This window comes from Peromyscus leucopus, chromosome 10 (assembly GCF_004664715.2).
Source record: "Peromyscus leucopus breed LL Stock chromosome 10, UCI_PerLeu_2.1, whole genome shotgun sequence".
In the NCBI taxonomy this organism is placed as follows: Eukaryota; Metazoa; Chordata; class Mammalia; order Rodentia; family Cricetidae; genus Peromyscus; species Peromyscus leucopus.
This window is the reverse complement of record NC_051071.1, coordinates 16,351,094-16,371,971: the sequence shown is the minus strand read 5'-3', so window position 1 is coordinate 16,371,971 and position 20,878 is coordinate 16,351,094. Positions and strand designations below refer to the sequence as shown.

The 20,878-nt window shown below is 40.0% G+C and overlaps 1 long non-coding RNA gene across 1 annotated transcript; it reads right to left on the bottom strand.

The window, feature by feature from the left end:
- Positions 1–1,773: 1,773 nt before the first annotated feature.
- Positions 1,774–19,946, bottom strand: LOC119088634. Its single transcript, XR_005092313.1, has 3 exons — positions 19,623–19,946; positions 18,442–18,502; positions 1,774–1,831 (listed from the first exon to the last, which is right to left on the bottom strand). It is a non-coding gene; the product is annotated as an uncharacterized LOC119088634 (long non-coding RNA).
- Positions 19,947–20,878: the final 932 nt, after the last annotated feature.

The following is a 20,878-nucleotide window of genomic DNA, read 5'->3' as shown; positions in this document are numbered from 1 at the left end:
AGACATCCACATACCAAGTACACTGGGAGATGGAGGGAAGGGACTTAAAACTGTCTCCTTAGGTGAGGACGTTTATCATGGTAGGATTATAGGGACATCAAATACACGTTTTATTAACTTAAAATTGAAACATTTACTCAAAGTCTGGTAAAAATCAAGAACAGCTCATCTACACAGATAAGACATAATCACTAAGAGCATTGCTTTTTCCTTCAGAAGATAATGAGCTCTTCTTTGAACATGAATGTGCAGGACTGTACATTAATAAACATGCAGATATACACTTGCACATGTGTGTCTATGTTACATATATGTAACATCAATGATATTTTTCCTGTTTATCTGATCAATTTGCAGACGGAAAGCCAATGCTGTCCTTGTTCTCACTTTCATCTGTTCAGGACTTAAATATTTTACAGCAAGTCCTTCCATGTAGCATTGCCTTAGAATTATGTTTTGTTTATATAAATGAAGGAAGAAAGGAAGTAAGGGAAGGAGAAAAACAAAAAGAAAAATAAAGAAAGGGAGGTCAGAGAAATGACTGGAGAGAAAAGGAAGAAAGGGAAAATCTAGTTAACAGAAAAAATAATGGTTTAAACATACATAAACAAAATTGAAAACTGCAATTACATTTATTAATTTTCTTTTCTGCAATAATTTATACAATGTTTTATTATGTGTATTTCCATCAGGAAGAAATAAAAGGATCTCACCAATAATTAATTGTGCAATTAAAATCACACACCTGAATCTTGTATAAATGTTTAAATCAATCATTTTAAAAGATTTAGTACACAGTTTCTTCTCCAGATGTTCCAAAGTCAAACAAATGTGTTAATTAGCATTTTTTGGATCTGAACTATATTTAAGACTCTTCCTTATAATTTCTGTTTTTATTTCCAACCTTAAATTTTTTGGATGAAAAGAGGCCAAAATCTTATTTGACACCAATAACCATCACTGAAAGAGAGTAAACATATGGTTTATGAGTCACTAATTAGATTTAAATTACAAATACAGTATGTATCATTTGCATAAATTGGTAAAAATCTATCAAAATAAAACTTTAAAAAAATTAACCTGTTGAAATAATAATGAACACATTCATAAAAATATCCAAAACCAATTTTTGACAGCTTAAACAATCATTGCAAGACAGCTTTGTAGTCAATGTACCATTTTTGATTCTCTTGTGTGACTAAGGACACAGCACCAGGGTACAAAGGTCTCTGCAGTTAGTGAACGGCCAAAGGTGATGCTGGGATCCCTGTCACTGCACAATGCTCTGTCTCCCAACACACCAATATAGAACTTAAGGAAGATCAGCAAGGAAGACAGTCAGAGAACAGTCTCAAAGATGAAAGAGACTGAGAAGTTGCTGGAGCTGGGCACGCCTGTAACCTCAGCATTCAGGAGGCTGAGGCAGGAGGATTGTGAGCTGGAGCTCAAACTGGACTGTGCAGATACACTGCAGGCCAATCTCAGCCATTAAGCAAAACTCTGCCAACATGAAGAAAAGGGAGGAAGAGGAAGGGGAGGGAAGGGTGGGAAGGGAATAGAGAGAAGGGGAAGGATAGAATGGAGACAACAGAGAGGAAGGGGGAGGGAAATTATTTGATCCATATACAAAATTATTTTATCTGAGATACTCCACTGTTGCAGCAGTAGCCATGGGAATGTCTCCTTCCAATACCATTTCTTTGAGGAGACTAATGAAGCTGCTATCAACAGTTACACAGCAATTATTGGGATTGAGAAAACAGTCTACATACAGGCCCAGGGTCTTGAATTCCATTGATTCACTTTTCACATCCAGCACATGGGTCCACTCCTATAAAACACAACAAGAAAGAAGATAACCATTCCCAGCCAGGACAGTGAGCCCAGACACTAGCTGGAAAATTCTTGAACATCTAAATCACATTCTTATATCAAAACGGGTTAGTATGTGGAAAGCAAGTTCTGGAGACACCAGAAAACTTCCTTGTGAAGCAGCCATGGGATCCAAACCTAAGTCTGATTTTACATATTCTTTGCAAACACAGTGAAAACTTCAAATTTTTTCATGCTTGTCTGTCAAAATGACCAAAAAGAATAGAGAATCTGATAAGATCTAGAGAGGAAAGTGGTGACTTCACTCCCAGCAAAGGTAAAAGAATGAAGATTACAGGATTTTTCTGTGTTTTAAGTTGAGACACCCAGGGGTCTGGCTTGACTGGGCACATAGGAAAACCTGACCTGATGCTTCTGATTCCTCTAATTCATATACCCGGCATGACGCTCAGCTTGCCAACAGGAGGAAGTGAGGTGCAGAGAGATGAGCCATCCCAGAGAAGCAGGAGAATGGTACAGAAGTCATAGGCACACACCCTTTTCATCTATTTTTATTTTCAGTGCATCTGTCCATTTTTTCTGAGTCAGAGTTGCTGACGAGTCCTGAACTTAGCTTTGTAAGCTTTTTCACTGAACTACCCACATGCTAATGTCTGGGAACCTCAATGGCTCATACATCCTTCAGCAATAATAGTCTGAAAACCCACAGCCTTCTCCTGGTAGACTCAGAGCACAAGAATGGTATACTTTATTTTACAGCTGACACTCTCCAAATATTCTGATATTTTTACTACAGAAGGTCCAATTTAAATAATGTCAGAAATAACCTTCTTGGTGAGTAGAAGCCAGAATCTGGGTTAAATGAGTGATGATAGCAAGGGAATTTTAGAATATTTTTTTATTTATTTGTTTTGTGTGTATGAATGATTTTCCCACATGCATGCCTGGTGCCCACAGAAGTCAGAAGTGGGTGTCGGATTTCCTGGAACTGTAGTTGCACATCGGTGTCAGCCACCATGTGCATGCTGGGAACCAAACCAGAGTCCTCTGAAAGATCAATCAGTGCTCTTAACCAGTGTGCCATCTCTCCAGCTCCACGGGGTGACTTTTATAGAGCATTTGATGGCTAGGTATCAGATTCCTTAAACAATTCATCTTATAGCAATGGGACTTCTAGAAAGCAGGATTTAGAATTCATTAAGAACAGGAGGCTGAAGGAAAGCAGGCAGCTGAGATCCTATTCCCTCTGTGGCCGCAATGTCACAGCTGAGGAGAAGGAGTTACATACTGAGGCCACAGTGTCACAGCTGAGGACAGGAAATTACCTAGAAACTGTAGCCACAACGTTACAGTGAAAGAACCAAGCAGACGCCATAACAGGCTGCTCAGTCTTCTCTCAGAGATCAGTCTCAGTTTCCTGATATTTGGGCAAGCAGTTTCTGGGAGGGCCATGAACAAAAGACATAGTCCTTGCAGTAGATCCCTTTCTGTATGTACTCTGACTGCTCAAGGTTCAGTCACCTGTTTACTGTCTGGGACCCCTCACCAACTTAGAGCTACATGCATGAGTCAAGGACAGAGCCTGGGCCACTGAGTCAGCCCCCATCATAAGTACATACTGGGCCAGCCAGCCTCCATGGCAGCTCAAGGACAGAGTCTGGGAATTGTCCAGGCCTGCCCCCAAAATGGTAACTATAACCCCCAACTAAGCCTAGCCAATTAAAAGCTACTAACATGATTACCACTGCCATAAACCAATCCTGAGACTATTCCTATGTAGTCTGTAGACCCCAACCTCCCCACCCCGTTTTAAAAACCCTGTCCCATTGCTACTTGAGGTCTTTCCTGTTCTGCTGCTGCATCAGATGGACAGAGTCCCCAGTTAACTTCGTAACAATACAAAGACCCTTATCCAAGTGGATGAAAGACCTCAACATAAATCCAGTTACACTGAACTTGATAGAAGATAAAGTAGGAAGTAGTCTTGAATGCATTGGCACAGGAGACCACTTCCTAAATATAACACCAGTAGCATAGACACTGAGAGTAACAATTAATAAATGGGACCTCTTGAAACTGAGAAGCTTTTGTAGAGCAAAGGACATGGTCAATGAGACAAAAAAAGACAGCCTACAGAATGAAAAGGATCTTCACCAACCCTACATCTGACACATCTGGCTGATCTCCAAAGTATATAAAGAACTCAAGAAACTAGACATCAAAATACTGAACAATCCAATTAAAAAATGGGCTACAGAGATAAACAGAGAATTCTCAAAAGAAAAATCTCAAATGGCTGAAAGACATTTAAGGAATTGCTCAACATTCTTAGTCATCAGAGAAATGTAAATCAAAATGACTCTGAGATACCACCTTACACCTGTCAGAATGGCTATGATCAAAAACACTGATGACAGTCTATGTTGCAGAGGATGCAGAGCAAGGGGATCACTCCTCCACTGTTGGTGGGAGTAAAAACTTGTACAGCCAATGTGGAAATCAGTATGGCAGTTTTTCAGAAATTTGGGAATGGATCTACCTCAAGACCCGATGATATCACTCTTGGGCATATACCCAAGGAATGTTCAATCATATGAGCAATCATAAATGCTCAACTATGTTCATACCAGCATTATTTGTAATAACCAAAACTTGGAAACAACCTGAATGTCCATAAACTGAAGAATGGATTAAGAAAATGTGGTACATATACACAATGGAGTACTACTTAGCAGAGAAAAACAATGACATCATGAAATTTGCAGGCAATTGGGTGAAACTAGAAAATTTCATACTGAGTGAGGTAACCCAGGCTCAGGAGGACAAACATGGTATGTACTCACTCATAAGTGGATACTAGATAAAAAGCAAAGGGACAATCAGACCCACAGATCCAGGGAAGGTACCTAGCAGAGTGGACCCTAGGATGACTGTGGCTTATAATAAATTTTGGTTTTGCCCAGTCACTGGGCATGCTTTAGTGAAACATTTCACTATTAGTATAAGAATTTGTACCGTATCAAGCTGATGAAAAGATATGCTGGCTGTACTCTCGGGGTGGAGTTAAGTCTTTATAGATTATGGATTAGCCTATAGAAAATGTCTGCTATAAATCAAACAGTGAAGGGGAAGATGAATAGGAATCTTGCTTACACAACTTTGCTTTTACATCGGATTCAATCTCTTGGTGGTCTTTGGGGGACTCTGGGTACAACAACAGCCAAGGAGAGGGAGTTACTTACAGACTGTAGCCAGTGTCACAGCTGAGGAGAGGGAGTTACTTGCAGACTGTGGCCACAGTGTCACAGCTGAGGAGAAGGGGGCCTACTTACAGTGAAGACAAGAGGGGATTCTCAGACATTTGCTAGGCAGTGATAACAAATGAAAATAAATAGTCCTGGAACATTTGAAAAGAATTAGAAGGGATTTGTCAGACTCAAGAGAGAGAAAGCTCTGTAACTGAGAAATGTAATAGAGAACCTGCAGAGGTAACCCCCTAAGGTTGAGTGGACAGCCTCATTGAGGAGCCAAGGGCAGCTCTCCATGGTCCTCGCCAATGGCTTTCCTCAGGCCTTGGAGGGTGCATTGGTGACAGGACTCGCTTGACACTATACTGTCCATGTTGCTTACAGAGTCTAAATGTGAAAAGGAAGAAACACTGGACTGAAGAACAAGAGAGGAAACAGGGCCTTGTTGGTCCGTAGCAGATTGTCTTCCTGAGCCAGGGCCTGGAGCCTGTACAGTGAGTGGGCCAGAGGCCCCAGCACAGAAGGGAGAATCACTTGCTTTACTACTCTGCTGTGGTCATTTGAATCCTAAATAACCCTTGAGCATGAAGCTGCACAATTTCATTTTGTACTCAGCCCCACAAATCATGCAGTGGGTCTCGTTCCTCTGATAGCTCACCATGCAATGTCAGGGGCTTCTAATTCCTGAACCTGATACCAGCACAGCACAAAAAAACACCGCAAAGTCAAGGCTGAGACTCAAAGAGATGGAATTTTTTTTTCTACTAGGTAATAGCTTGGCCAAGGATTTATTTTCTCTTCTTCACTAATATTATATATATTTAAAGTCATTATGGCTGTGCTGTGACCTGGTGCAGTAAGAGACAGGGTTGTAATCACCAGGGCAACAAGGTAGAAAATGCCCTTCAACTCCTCTGGGTTCCATACACATTAATCTCCCTGGGACGGAAATCTTTGTTAGAGCTCACAGCTCTACAGCAGAGACTTTTTTAAAGGGACCAAGCAGATTCGTCGAATTGTAGAATAAAACAGCCCTGACCTTGCTGGCTACCGAAGCAGGTAAATGTTTCATATGGAAGGAAGTCATTGAGAGGTAGGCCTTGGGACTCTGAAGGATAGATTGTGCAGAATTGCTTTGGATTATGACCCTACTTAGTGTCAATCCTCACTTCAGCAGCATTCTGGCAACATCTTCACAAAAGAGTGTGACGCTTCTGTAGCACAGGAGGTCTGTAGGAATATATTATGATTCAATAAATAAGTAATATAATTGAAAATAATCTCTTCCATATCCCCAATTCAGCACTAAAATTAAACAAGCCTGTACATATTCCAGAGACAATAACTGAAGGGGAGGGAGGCAAAGGCACAGATGAAAATAATATAAAGACATGCAAAACTGCTATTAACTTGGGATAGATAAAAGAGTGTCAAAATTATAGCTTTTGGTAATGTTTAAGTTGAGACTTTAGTAATCTGGGTATAATTGTACTTGTGCATTTGTTCTTTGTAGCAAGAAATATATTACGAAATAAAAAAAAATAGACTCACTAAGCTTACAATGAGAAAACAAACCTTCAGAGGAAGTGCCAGCCCTTTAAAAGGATGTGTGAAACCCACCAGCACGGGCTGGCAGTCCTACCCTCCATGACTCCTGCTATCAAGCTTATGAACTGGGAGTGAAGCTAGAGATCATAGGCATGGGCTTTATAAATGCTGTTTGTTGGCTGGAGGGGTCATTTACAGAAGAATGAGGAGGACCTGGCCGTAGTAGTACACATTTGGATTCCAGCTGAGGCAAGATGTTGAATGCAATCACAACATGGATTGCATAGCAATACCGTATGTACCTAAATAAGTCAGTGGAAATAAGTTGTGACGAAGGCATAAGTGGGTCCTACCCCTGCTTATTATCTTAGGATGGCCACTCAGCTGTCTGACTCACCACAGATGGCCCAGAGGGCCATACTACAGTCACACAGCACTGTGGGAATAGTCTGAGGCTCGTGGACAAACTTCCAACCCAATCCAGTTCTCCCTGAGAGAGATGGCAGGATCAACTCCAGGAAAGCTCCCTCAGAGGAGCAGAAGCAAGATGTCTGTCTTACTATACTCATGTGAAAGACTGTGAGGCCACACTGCCCCAAGACCAGGCAAGGTCATCTTCTGTCCCATGAAGGCAAGAGACTCCACAGTGAAAGTATCTAGGAATGTCAACCCACAGACTGATTCAGATAGTTCTTAGAAACTATCTTGGCGTTGCTTCCAAGGCCATTATGATCAGTTTTGACCACCATTTCTCCACCTACCCAGTGGATGGTCACTATTTAAGTGTGAACAAAACCTTCGTTATGAAGGAAATACTCAAGAAAAATGGCATTTTATCACAAGACACTCAAATGTTTATGCATTTGGTTTTGAGAGCTAAAATTTGGCAGTTTGAGAACTACTGATCAGCATGTCCTGATGATTTGTTAAACAAACACTGTCCCCAACTGTAGAAATTCTGGTTCATCAGATCAAGGTGGGCCTGAAAAATTTGAATTTCTGACAAGTTCCCAAGAACTGCTGATGTACTCAGTGCACTGGGCCACACTTTGACAACTAAACACAACTGTACGTGGAGGTCTGTTGGCTCTACCGTGCAGGACACATACAGTACCAAAGAGGTGAGCCTGTCAGCTCAGTGCTTGCTGAGGGTTCTTCTCAACATTGATATCGAGAATAAGGCTTTTTAATCCCTTCAGCTCTGCCTTCCTGTGATGTCTTCTGCCCAGGCTCATGTTCTCTGTCCTGCACATTACTCTGAACAGGGTAATGGTGTCAGGACTCCAAAAAGATTCCCCTGTTCGCACAAGGGCAGAGTTAAACAGCTGGGCCTGACACCGTGACTGTATCTAGGCTGCCAAGTCCAAGGATGTTGACAGATGATTCAAGGAGGAAAGAGGAGCATATGTAACTACATTAGGAAGTGAGAAGGTAGAACCAGTATCAATTCTCTGGATGTGTTATGCAGGCAGGCTCAGAGCTCAGGCCCATGTTCTTTGTAGACAGGAGTCAGTAATGTTTTCCAGTGGAAAAGAAAATAAAAAAGATAAAATTTTCTTTAGAAATAATAAACCTGGTGTTCATTAGGATTTAAAGAGACAGTATTTTATAATATAATAATTCTTCTGTTCTTTCAGCTGAATTCAATATATTTCTGTGTCTAAATGTGCTTCCTCTGAAAAATAAGATAATTGACTTCAGAGAAATTTTACTTGCAAATGAAGTTATTTTCTCATTTGTATTTTATTTATTTTTTGCTTAGTTCTAGTCAAAAGATCCTATGAACTATGTGTTTTAATCTATAATTAAATAACCAAGTAATAGTGGAACATTACTAATATGGGAGGCATAAATTGTGAGTATTTTAACTAAAGAAGTATACTATACAGTGACAAAGCAATAGGAAAAATAAAAAAGTGTGTTGAGGCTGAAATTTTGATTATAATTTGTTATTATTATATTCTCAGATCAATTTCAAAAGCATAAAATTGTGAAGAATGCCATTGTAATTGCTTAATATTGTAATACCATCCTTGAGACATTTTGATGGGCCCCTAACAGACAGCAGCTAGCCATCTAAACTGTCCTTCTTGTAACATGAATATTTTCTATATCACCAATGACAAGGGTCATCAGCTTGTTTTAAAACATTCTGGATGCTCAAAGAGTCTTGAGATAGTGATGGACACGCTGAATAAGCCCAATTGTGTGTCCTGTGGGCATTTGTGAACACAGCTTCCATGACTACAGTTTGAACCTCTCAAAAGCAGGCTTGCTTCTGCAGTGAATCAAAACCAGTAGGAGATGTGTGTGTGTGTGTGTGTGTGTGTGTGTGTGTGTGTGTGTGTGTGTGTGCATGCCCATGCATACGGGTGTGTAAAATGTATTCAAGGGAGAGATAGAGAGCACACACAATAATAGTCAGATTGAGCTTAAGAAAATAACTCTCATACAATTTGAGGGAATAAGCCTAAAGTTTACCAGCAGGCTAGAATTTCAGTCAAGAGCTGGTACTGCAATTTGGAAGGACATTTCCTCTCCTTTGGGAAATGTGATGTTTGCTCCTAGGGCCTTCAACTGATTGGCTATGGAGCCCTCATATCACCCAAACATGTCTGCTTTACTCAGTCTGTTCATGTAAATGGCAGTCACATCTGAAGCATTGCCTTCATGGAGCACTTCAGTCCTTATTTGAGCAAACATCTGTCCCCATACCCTAGCCAATCTGGCACACACATTTATTTTCACACGTGTCCTGCCCCTTGATCCCACTGGTAGGTCACTGAGCATCCTGATGATGGCTAGAGACAAGGGCTTTACTCCTCCAGTCTGCATGCCTCTGGCACTCACTGATTCATTGTTGCCTGTAGAAATGAGACTGGGGGACATGGGTGCTGAATCTCGTAGATGTTCACTGAGTGTGGAGAGCCACATCCTGCTGGTCTATAAGGTCTTCCATGTGGGACCTGCCTCTGGAGTCTGCCATTCTCCCTGGCAGTGCTGAGGAGCTTAGCGGTTGGGCCTCTGCTTAGCAAATGAACCTTTGGTCTGGTAGCCCCCTTTTGTGATTGGCCTAGGAGCACAGCATGAGAACTCTTAAGCACGGCACAGTTTTCCTCTGGCAAAGCTGCTATTGAATTTCTATTTCGATGATGTTTTTGCATATTCCTGGTGGTCTGGTAATTTAAGGAGGACCAATCCTCATGGTCGTCTCTTTTCAGAATATACTCTAATTGGTCCACAGCCATCTTGAAAACAGCCATGCATAGCAGAGCCCTCCTTTGTGATCTGATAGTACAGAATATAGCTTCTGGTTCAATCAGAGACCTTCAGAGTCCATGTTCTGTGACCTTGAGTGGGTCATCTGATCTCCTGTAGTCTTAGGCTTCTCGTTCACAAAGTCAATTCAGTATTATTGACTCCATAGAGATGTTCTCAGGATTGAATTATATGAAGTTGTTATTTTAAACCATCTAATGAAAATGCCACATAATTACTAGGCGCTCCACAAACTATGATAGCAATAGTAATATTAGGCAGCTCAGCATCTACCAAGTTTCCCCTCATTGTGAGTCACTTCCAGACAAGTTCTCCACTCACAGTCTGTATTCATTAAAGGAACCTTTAGCTCTAAAAAAAAAAAAAAAAAAGCATTTTATACCTCATTAACTTCAAAGCTGAGCCATTCAGGTCTGCTCCCCATTGCAAACCCCTTCTCTGGCTCCTTACGCTGAGTCTTATTTTCTAATTCATAGAATTCACACATATATTATCTGATTTTGGCATTCTTTCTCTAAATTCTTTGGGAAGTTTTCATCTTGCTATAAATTGCCTTAAATTATAATTCTTTCTATGTTTGTGCAGTCCCTAATAATCATATGAGCAGTTTTGTCAAACTTAAGCTCTATTCATGTATTTACTCAGTAAACACTGCTGACTTGTTACTGTATAAAAGGGTCAGGGATGGGAACAGGAATGGCCCAGATGAGAAATCCAGTCCATACCCACAGAAGCTTTCAAACTAGTAGACAACATGCTCAACCAATAGGTAAGAAAAACAATTCTTTAAGAGACAGTATGTTTAGTGCTGCAGTACAAAATGCTTGAGTGCCAGCTAGGCACACAGGGGACCATCCAGCTCAGCCCAGAGTTCCTCACAGACTTCCCAGGGAACAAGATGCCTGAGTTTAACATAGATGGAGAAATTGATTCAAGCAAATAAAGCAAAGAAGAGTAGAAACCCCATCAGAAACTATCTATCTAGAGCCAGGGCTTATGCGAGGTAGACTACAAGCAGAAAGTGTCAAGTATCAGTGTCAGAGTTCCAGGGTATCATTGGACAGTGGACCCCTAAGCCCCCATGAAGGCTCCTGAGAGCCTCCAAATATACGTATATTCACTCACATCGAAGGAAAAGCCACTAAAGGATTTTTTTAAGCAGAGAAACAGCACAATCCAAATGGCATTTAGAAGGATCACCTTAACAGTGGGAGGAAGAAAATATTTCTTTTGAGAAAGTTTTTGAAGCCCCATAGCTGAGAGCAAGATGATCAGAAAGAATGGCCACAGCATGAAATTTCTTAGTGTGAGCACTAAATTCCAAAAATGTCACAAACAAGACAGATTGCAATTCTCTCGAAGTAAAAACAAGTCAGCTGAATATCAGAGACCTAAGGTAGGAGGGGACCTCACAGTGACACTGGACCAGGTCTCTACATGATTGCACAGTTCACACAGCACAATTGTCTCTAAGATCTTCAGGAGATTGGTTTTAGGATTGTCTTGTCAAAAGTCTGGCGTGTTCAATTTCCTGATGCAAATAACGTATTTTCATACAACCTGCTCATGTCTTCCTCTATGCATTAAATCATCTGTAAGTTATTAATTATTATACATGGTTGTAATAATGTGTTGTTTACAGACTAATAGCAAGAAAGAAACCTATACATGATACATGTGCAAGGATTTTAAGCCCAACTATATTTCCCATCTATGGTTGGTGGATTCCACAGGTCAGAATCCACGGACAAGTAGGAAGGGCTGTCTGCATAGCCAAGGCAGCTGAGGCTGGGAAACTGAAGCAACCACTCTAGTAACAGAGTCTGCAATGAACGGCAGTTAGAACCATGCTGCACCAGGGAGGAAAGTGCAGTGAAGACACTGAAATGAACATCTTCTCTTCCATTTCATATGCACGGTCATTCCAACATGGTCCTCCTCAGGCAGAAAATGCATCTTTCATTGTACATTTTGAAGTAAGAGCAAAATGAGATGTTCAATCAAATATCTATCTCTCTCTCTCTCTCTCTCTCTCTCTCTCTCTCTCTCTCTCTTCTCCCTCCCTCCCTCCCTCTCCCTCTCTGATCAGGTCTCTGGTTAATTCTGGGATATCAGATAACACAAATCTCCTAAGAAAAATGCAGTAGCCTTGAGCCATTCTGGCCCCAGAATACTATAGTATTCTACTTTATAAGAGGGTGAGTCAAAAAGATGAGACTTCTAAAAAGAGCAAGAAAGAAGTCTAAAAGGAGTCAAGATTCTAGGAAAATAATTAATGTGAAAGTTATAAAGGTGGGCAGAGCTATTCTTTTGTCAATGAATAAAAGGAAATGAGATGATTCCCAACAGTATTTTGATTTATTGTTAATACAATTACAACTATTTATATAGCACTTATGGCATGCCAGACATTATTTTTCAAAACATACTTATGCTCTCCCAGCACAAGAGTCCTGTCTCTAAGACCTAGGCCTCTGAGGCACTAACCCATGCCCCTCTACCCATACCCATTTCTGCCCCAGGGGCAAGCCAGCAAGCCAGCAGGGAAGACTCCAGCAGGCAGGCATCCCACACCCCACATTGGACCCTGCAATCTATAAGACCCACTCCTAGCCCCAAACCCACCCATTCCCCAGCAGCCCCCTGGGACAAAGAATCAGACAGCTCTAATTGGACCAAGAGCTCCAATTGGACCAAGAGTGGCCCCCTGAGACACAGACACAGCCAGCACAGATTGAACCAAGAGCAGCTCCCTAAGTCATACACCCCACTTGCACCAATTAGAGGAAGAGATGGGTAGACACCAGTGCAAAAATACTTGCAACAATATGAAGTGAAACATAGCACCACCAGAAGCTAGGGTTCTTCAACAGCAAGACCTGAACATCACAACATAGAAGAAAATTAGCTTTATGAAGATGGTAGAGGCCTTTACAGAGGAAATGAAAAATTCCATTAAAGAAATTGAGGAAATGACAAACAAGAAAATGGAAGAAATCAGTACATCCCTTAAAGAAAGTCAAGAAAACAAAGAAAAAACCATCAAATAGGTGAAGGAAACAGTTCAAGACCTAAAAAATGAAACAGAAACAATGAAGAAAATACAAACAGAGAGAATGCTGGAAATAGAAAATCTGAGTAAAAGAACATAAAACACAGATGCAAGCATAACCAACAGAATACAAGAGATGGAAGAATCTCTGGTATAGAGGATACAATAGAGGAAATAGATTCATCAGACAAAGGAAACACTAAAACCAAAAAAGTCATAACACAAAATGTCCAGGAATCTGGGACACCATGAAAAGGTCAAATCTAAGAATAATAGGGATAGAAGAAGGAGAAGAATACCAACTCAAAGTCACATGAAATATATTCAACATAATCATGGAAGAAAACTTTCCAAACCTAAAGTAGGAAATGCCTATGAAGATACAAGAAGCTTACAAAACACCAAAAAGATTACCCCCCAAAAAAAGTCCCCCTGCCACTTAATAATCAAACCACTAAACATACAGAATAAAGAAAGAATATTAAGAGCAGCAAGAGAAAAAGGCAAAGTGACTTACAAAGGCAGACCCATCAGAATAATACCCGACTTCTCAATGGAGACTCAAAAGCCAGAAAGTCCTGGACAAGTGTTATGCAGACATTAAGAGACCATGGATGTCAGCCCAGACTACTATACCCCACAAAACTTTCAATCACCATAGATGGAGTACACAAAATACTCCAAGACAAAATCAGATTTAAACAATACCTATCCACAAATCCAGCCCCACAGAAAACACTAGAAGGAAAACCCTGACCTAAAGAAGTTAGATGCACCCATAAAAACACAGGCAATAGATATTCCAAAGCAACAAATTCCAAAGAAGGGAAATACACACACTGCCATCAAAAAAATAGGAATTAATAATCACTGGTCATTAATATTCTTCAGTATCAATGGACTCTATTCACCTATAAAAAGACATAGGCTAACAGAATGGACACAAAAATAGGATCCATTCTTCTGCTGCATACAAAAAACACACCTCAACTTCAAAGACAGACAGTACCTCAGAGTAAAAGGTTAGGAAAAGACTTTCCAATCAAATGGACTTAAGAAGCAAGCTGTTGTAGCCATCCTAATATCTAACAAAATAGACTTCAAACTAATATTAATCAAAAGAGATCGAGAAGGACATTACAAATTTATCACAGGAAAAACTCATCAAGATGAAATCTCAATTCTGAACATTTATGCCCCAAATACAAGGGCACCCACATATGTAAAAGAAACATTTCTAAAGCTTAAATATCACATCAAATCCCACACACTAATAGTGGGAAACTTCAGCACCCCACTCTCACCAATGGACAGGTCTGCCAGACAGAAACTTAACAGAGAAATAAGGGATCTAACAGATTTTATGACTCAAGTGGACTTAACAGATATCTATAGAACATTCTACCCTAACACAAAATAATATACCTTCTTCTCAGCACCCCATGGAACCTTCACTAAAATTGACTACATACTCTGTTACAAAGCAAATCTCAACAGATACAAAAAAAATGGTAAAACCTCCTTTATTTTATCAGACCACCATGGCTTAAAGTTAGAATTCAACAACACAAATTACAGAAAGCCTACAAACTCATGGAAACTGAATAATGCTCATCAGAATCACCACTGGGTCAAGGAAAAAATAAAGAAAGAAATTAAAGACTTTCTAAAATTCAATGAAAATTAATCAAATTGAGGGCTGAAAACAATAAACTAGAAACAAAGAGAACAATACAAAGAATCAATGAAACAAAGAGTTGGTTCTTTGAGAAAATCAACAAGATAGACAAACCCCTATCCAAACTAACCAAAAGGCGGAGAGAGAACATCCAAATTAAAAAAAAAAATCATAAATGAAAATGGAGACATAACAACAAACAATGAGGAATTCCAGAGAATCATCAGGTCATACTTCAAAAACCTATACTCCACAAAAATCAGAAAATCTAAAATAAATGAACAATGTTCTGGATAGGTACCACATACCAAAATTAAATCAAGACCAGATAAACAATTTAAATAGACCTATAACCCCTAAGGAAATAGAAACAGTAATTAAAAGTCTACCAATCAAAAAAATTCCCAGGACCAGATGGTTTCAGCACAGAATTCTACCAGAAATTCAAAAAAGAGCTAAGACCAATACTCCTCAAAGTGTACTGCACAATAAAAACAGAAGGAACACTACCAAACACTTTTTTATGAGGCTACAGTTGCTCTGATACCCAAACCACACAAAGATGAAACAAAGAAAGAATTACAAATGAATCTGCTTCATCAACATTGATGCAAAAATACTCATAATACTGGCAAACAGAATCCAAAAACACATAAAAAAAATCCAAAACAAAACAACAACAAAAATCATCCACCATGATCAAGTAGGCTTCATCCCAGAGATGCATGGATAGCTCAACATACAAAAATCTATCAATATAATACACCAAATAAACAAACTGAAAGAAAAGAACCACATGATCATCTCATTAGATGCTGGAAAAGCCTTCGACAAAATCCAGCACCCCTTCATGATGAAGATCTTGGAGATATCAGAAATACAAGGAACATACCCAAACATAATAAAGGCAATTTATATCAAGACAACATTAAATTAAATGGAGAGAAACTCAAAGAGATTCCACTAATATCAGGAAAAAGACAAGACCTCAACATAAATCCAGTTATACTGAACCTGATAGCAAAGAAAGTAGGAAGTAGCCTCGAATGCATTGGCACAGGAGATCACTTCCTAAATATAATGCCAATAGCACAGACCCTGAAAGTAATTAATAATCAATAAATAGGACCTAATGAAACTGAGAAGCTTTTGTAGAACAAAGGACACAGTAAATAAGACAAAACAATAGCCTACAGAATGGGAAAAGATCTTCATCAACCCCACATCTGACAGAGGGCTGATCTCCAAAATATATAAAGAACTCAAGAAACTAGACTTAAAAATATCAAACAACCCAATTAAAAATGGACTACAGAGCTAAACAGAGAATTCTCAAAAGAAGAATCTCAAATGGCCACAAGACATTTCAGGAATTGTTCAACATCCTTAGTCATCAGAGAAATGCAATCAAAAAAAGACTCTGAGATAACATCTTACATCTGTCAGAATGGCTAAGATAAAAAACACTAATGACAGCTTATGTTGGAGTGGATGTGGAGCAAGAGGAACACTCCTCCACTGCTGGTGGGAGTTCAAACTTGTACAGCCACTTTAGAAATCAGTGTGGCAGTTTCTCAGAAAACTGGGACTCAATCTACCTCAAAACTCAATGATACCATTCTAGGGCATATATTCAAGGAATGCTCAATCATACCTCAAGGACACATGCTCAACTATGTTCATTGCAGCATTATTTGTAATAGCCAGAACCTGCAAACAGCCTAGATACCCCTCAACCAAAGAGTGGATAAATAAAATGTGGTACATATACACAATTACTATTCAGCAGAGAAAAACAATGACATCATGAAATTTGCAGGCAAATGGATAGAACTAGAAAAAAAATCATCCTGAGTGAGGTAACCCAGACTCAGAAAGACAAACATGGTATGTACTCACTCATAAGTAGATATTAGATGTAAAGCAACGGATAACCAGACTACAACCCATAGCTCCAAAGAAGCTAGATAACAAAAAGGACCCTAAAAGGGATGCATGGATTGACCTGGGAAGGGAAAACAGATGATATCTCCTTAGTAAACTGTGTATGGGGAAGGGCAATAGAGGTTAGGGGATGGGGGATGACAACATAAGGGAACAGGATGGTTGAGCTGGATCAGGGATGGAGTGGGAAAGCAATGAAAGAAATACCATGATGGAGGGAGACATCATGGAAATAGGGAGAAACTTGGTGCTAGGAAATGTTCCCACAAATCCACAAAGATGACCCCAGCTTAGACTACTAGCAATAGTGGAGAGGGTGTCTGAGCTGGCTTACCCCAGTAATCAGATTGGTGAATACCCTAATTGTCATCATAGAGCCTTTGTCCAGTAACTGACGGAAACAGATACAGAGATCCACAGCCAAACACTAGGTCGAGCTCTAGGAATCCAGTCGAAGAGAGGGAAGAGAGATTCTATGAGCAAGATCATGATGGGGAAACTTACAGACACAACCAAACCAAGCTCATGGGAACTCATGAACTTTAGACCAACAGCTGTGGTGCCTGCACAGGACTGGACTAGGCCCTCTGCATAAGGGAGACAGTTGTGTGGCTTGGTCTGTTTAAAGGACCTCTGGCAGTAGAAACAGGATCTATCCCTGGTGCATGAGCAGGCTGTTTGGAGGCCAGTTCCTATGGTGGGACACCTTGCACAGCCTTGATGTAGGGGGAGAGGCTTGGACCTGCCTCAACTGAATGTACCAGGCTTTGCTGACTCCCCATGGGAGGTCTTACCTTTTGGATGAGGGGATGGGGATGGGCTGGGAGGGAAGGCTTGGGGGGGGAGTAGGAGGAGGGATGAGAGGGGTATCTGTGGTTGGTATGTAAAATGAACAAAAATTTTCTTAATAAAAAAATAAAAAACAAAAATAAAATATCAAAACCAAAACATACTTACAGGTACTCCCAGTAACTTTGTGAGGTGGATACCTTTATTATTTCTGGTTCACAGGCGAGAAAACTGAGGCACACAAAGGTGACTGGTCATCCATTATCACTATCAACTGAAACCAGGGAGTTTGCCTCTTAAGTCAACACCAAGGAAAATTGCATTTGGGCTGCGTTATGTTTCTGTTGATATTATTAACAGCAGATTCAAATGAGATTTTGAGTAATTTGTTTTGAGTAGGAAGCATATGCCTAGTTCTTAATTCACACTTTGGGGAATTTTAATTTCTCATTGTGCTTTCTCGTGGCCTGTATTATTTGCACAAGCATGATTAGAATATCTAAACTAAACAGTGGCTTTTAGATAAACAGCTGCTTAGTAGGCAAGCTCAGAGAAAATTTAGGCTGAAGTCTCTTTCTCACAAAATATCTCTCATCTTATATAGGAATTTATTTCTGTTTTTTTATGAACTCCAGAACTCAGAAATAGACGTATTTATTTAGCTTGGCCTTAGTCTGGTGTGTTTTGCTTGGTCTATTCTTTCTAGTTTATTGTATTTCCTAATCTTCTACACATGAACCAGAGACCCCAGTGATGGGGGCATTGGAAAAATCCAAACAAACGATAAGTACTGGCTCTAAGATTCCTTGTAAATGGAGTGCTTAATGAAGTAATACTTACAAGTGTGATTTGAGAATGATTGGATCTTGTGAAGCCACCAAGTTACACACTGCAATGCTTATTATAGCAGAAGTCTTTTTTTTTAATTGCCTTAAATAGCTGTGGTTGCTGCTTTGAATGATGAAACAAAATAGTTTCTGTCTTAGAAATGTGAGCGTGGTTTTATAATGGGTGTGAATCTAAAAGCCCCTCCCCCCCCAAAGTTTCAGTCACCAATCATCTTTTCTTACCTACTCTTTTGGAGTTTGTAAATGACTCTAATTCGAGGGTAGAAGTTCATGGTCCTCATGTCTTTTCAGCACCAAGAATAAATAAAGAATAATTTCTTAGCCATGTGGTGGTGGCGCATGCCTTTATTCAGAGCACTCAGGAGTCAGAGGCAGGTGGATCTCTGAGTTGGAAGCCAACTTGGTCTACAGAGAGAGTTCTGAGACAGCCAGGGCTGAACAGAGGAAACTCTCTCTCAAACCTCCCCCCAAAAATAATGACTTCTTGGAGTATTAAATATATTAAGCAATAAAAATATTAGCAAGTGTTCATTAGAGAGAATCTACAAAGTCTAAGAAGAGTTTAAAGGAGGCCAATTACAATGGGAGCCAACAAATGCAAGTGTCAGCACTTGTCCTAAGTCACGGCAGTCTTCCATGTGCTCGTCACACACATCTCGCTACATCCACAAAGCACTATGTGGAGAATTTTACACACTTTTTGCCAAATTTTTCCATAGCTTTATAATACTTTAATTACTGTGTCATGACTGAACTGTTCTGTAATTTCTGTGGATTAAGTGGGTTCCATTGGGCCATTATGTTCTAATGAGTGATTTGCTTTAATAATCACTTATTAGACATCAAAGGAATCTAATAACTACAGAGCCAGATTATTTTTGAAAGCTGAAGACAAAGATGCATTTCTGTAAGGTACAAATCACTTATTTTCCTTGGTCCCCCATATTTATAGTATTTCTTTATATTGCTGGCTAGGTACTGACTATCTTTGCTGGCCCAACAGTTTGTTCTTTGCTTCCAAATACATTTAATGCTTGGAAGTTCCTGCCCCTTTTGTTTGGTTGTTTCTGGTTTTGGAGAGAGGGTCTCACTCACTACAGTGTTTGAGGAGGGCCTCAAACTCACTATGTAGCCCAAACATGCCTCCAACTCACACCCCTCCAGCTGGGATTACAGGTATGTGCCACAACACTTTAATTTCCTGCCCTTTATTGGAATCTGTTAGCTGTCTTAAATGCATTAAAAAGTTTCCCAGAAACTTAACATAATACAACAGATACTTCCTGACTCACACAGTTTCAATGAGTCAGGTATCCAGATGTAGATTAGCAAGATGATGCTGGATCAGCCATTCGTGATGCGACAGCGACGATGTCATCTCAATACCCTGGAGCTGGACTCACCTTCCTGCTGGCAGGAGACTGTGACAGTTGCTCAGTGTCTGTTTTTCACTTTGATGGACCCCTCCAGAGAACTGCTCACAGTATGGCGGCTGCTTTCCCCAGAGTGCCAGATCCAAAGGATGGAGAAAAAAAGAGAGGCTATCCCAAACAGGGTCAACAGCCTCAATCTTACCAACACTTTCACTTTATTCTTTAGTCCACAGATCAGCTTTGGTACAATTCAAGAAATAACACTGAAGAAAAAATTCTAAGAGAAGAGATTTAGATCCTACCCTAAAAACTGTAAAACCTATAATACTGGTCGATGACCATGCATGGTAGTTTTTATGAAGCCCCAAAATATGAACATAATAACCCCCTATCTAAATTTCTTCAGGGGTTTGGGTATTCTCATTGGTAGAGGACCTGCATTTAATCCTTAGTGGAAGGAAAGAAGGAAGAGGGAGGAAGGGAACATAAATTAAGAAAAAGAAAATTCTCGTTCAACCACTCCAATTAAGAAAACCATCACCTGCTGAGTCTGGCTAGTCACATAGCCTAGAAAAATGTAACTCCATTCCCGGTTGTAGTATCTGAAGAAAAAAAAAAAAAACCTGTCAATCGTTCATCTTCCTATCAGGGTATGTGTCAAAGAATGCTCTGCGCAGAGTTTGTGACAGCAGTAAGTTACCAAACAGTCCAAGCACTGTCCGTAGAAAAATGGCACAAAGAGGGTGTGGGGTATCAGTGTATTGAAATACTACACACCAGGACCCTGAAAGATCTAGAATGTAGAGAGCAGACCAGGTGCCTGCTAATGTCAGAAGCAAGACATGAAATATAGACATGTACATTGTAATTTCATTAGTCTAATATTCTTAAAAGATAAATAACAGATCATTTAGAAGTACATTTATTTAACTAAAATTATTAACTAAAGCATATGAGAAGAACAGTAATTCCCCGAGAAGAAGGATGCCAAAGTACTCAGGAGAGTCCAGAAGTACCACTAAGGCACTGGCGATTTTTAGCTTTATTTTAGTGTCTAAAAGCAACATTACTTTTCTCATATCTCTGCAGTTTGGGAAGAGGTTGGTAGGCTGTTTATCTCAGTATTAGTTAGAGCAACTGCTCTAAGAAAGGATGGCTTGCGTCCGCTGTGGCTGTGGGTAGCAGCCTGGCTTCTTCACAGTAGGACGGCTGCAATGCAAGAGGAGGCATCTTAAGACACAGAAAGAGGATGTGTTACGGGAAGCCCAGCTTTGGAAACTCATATA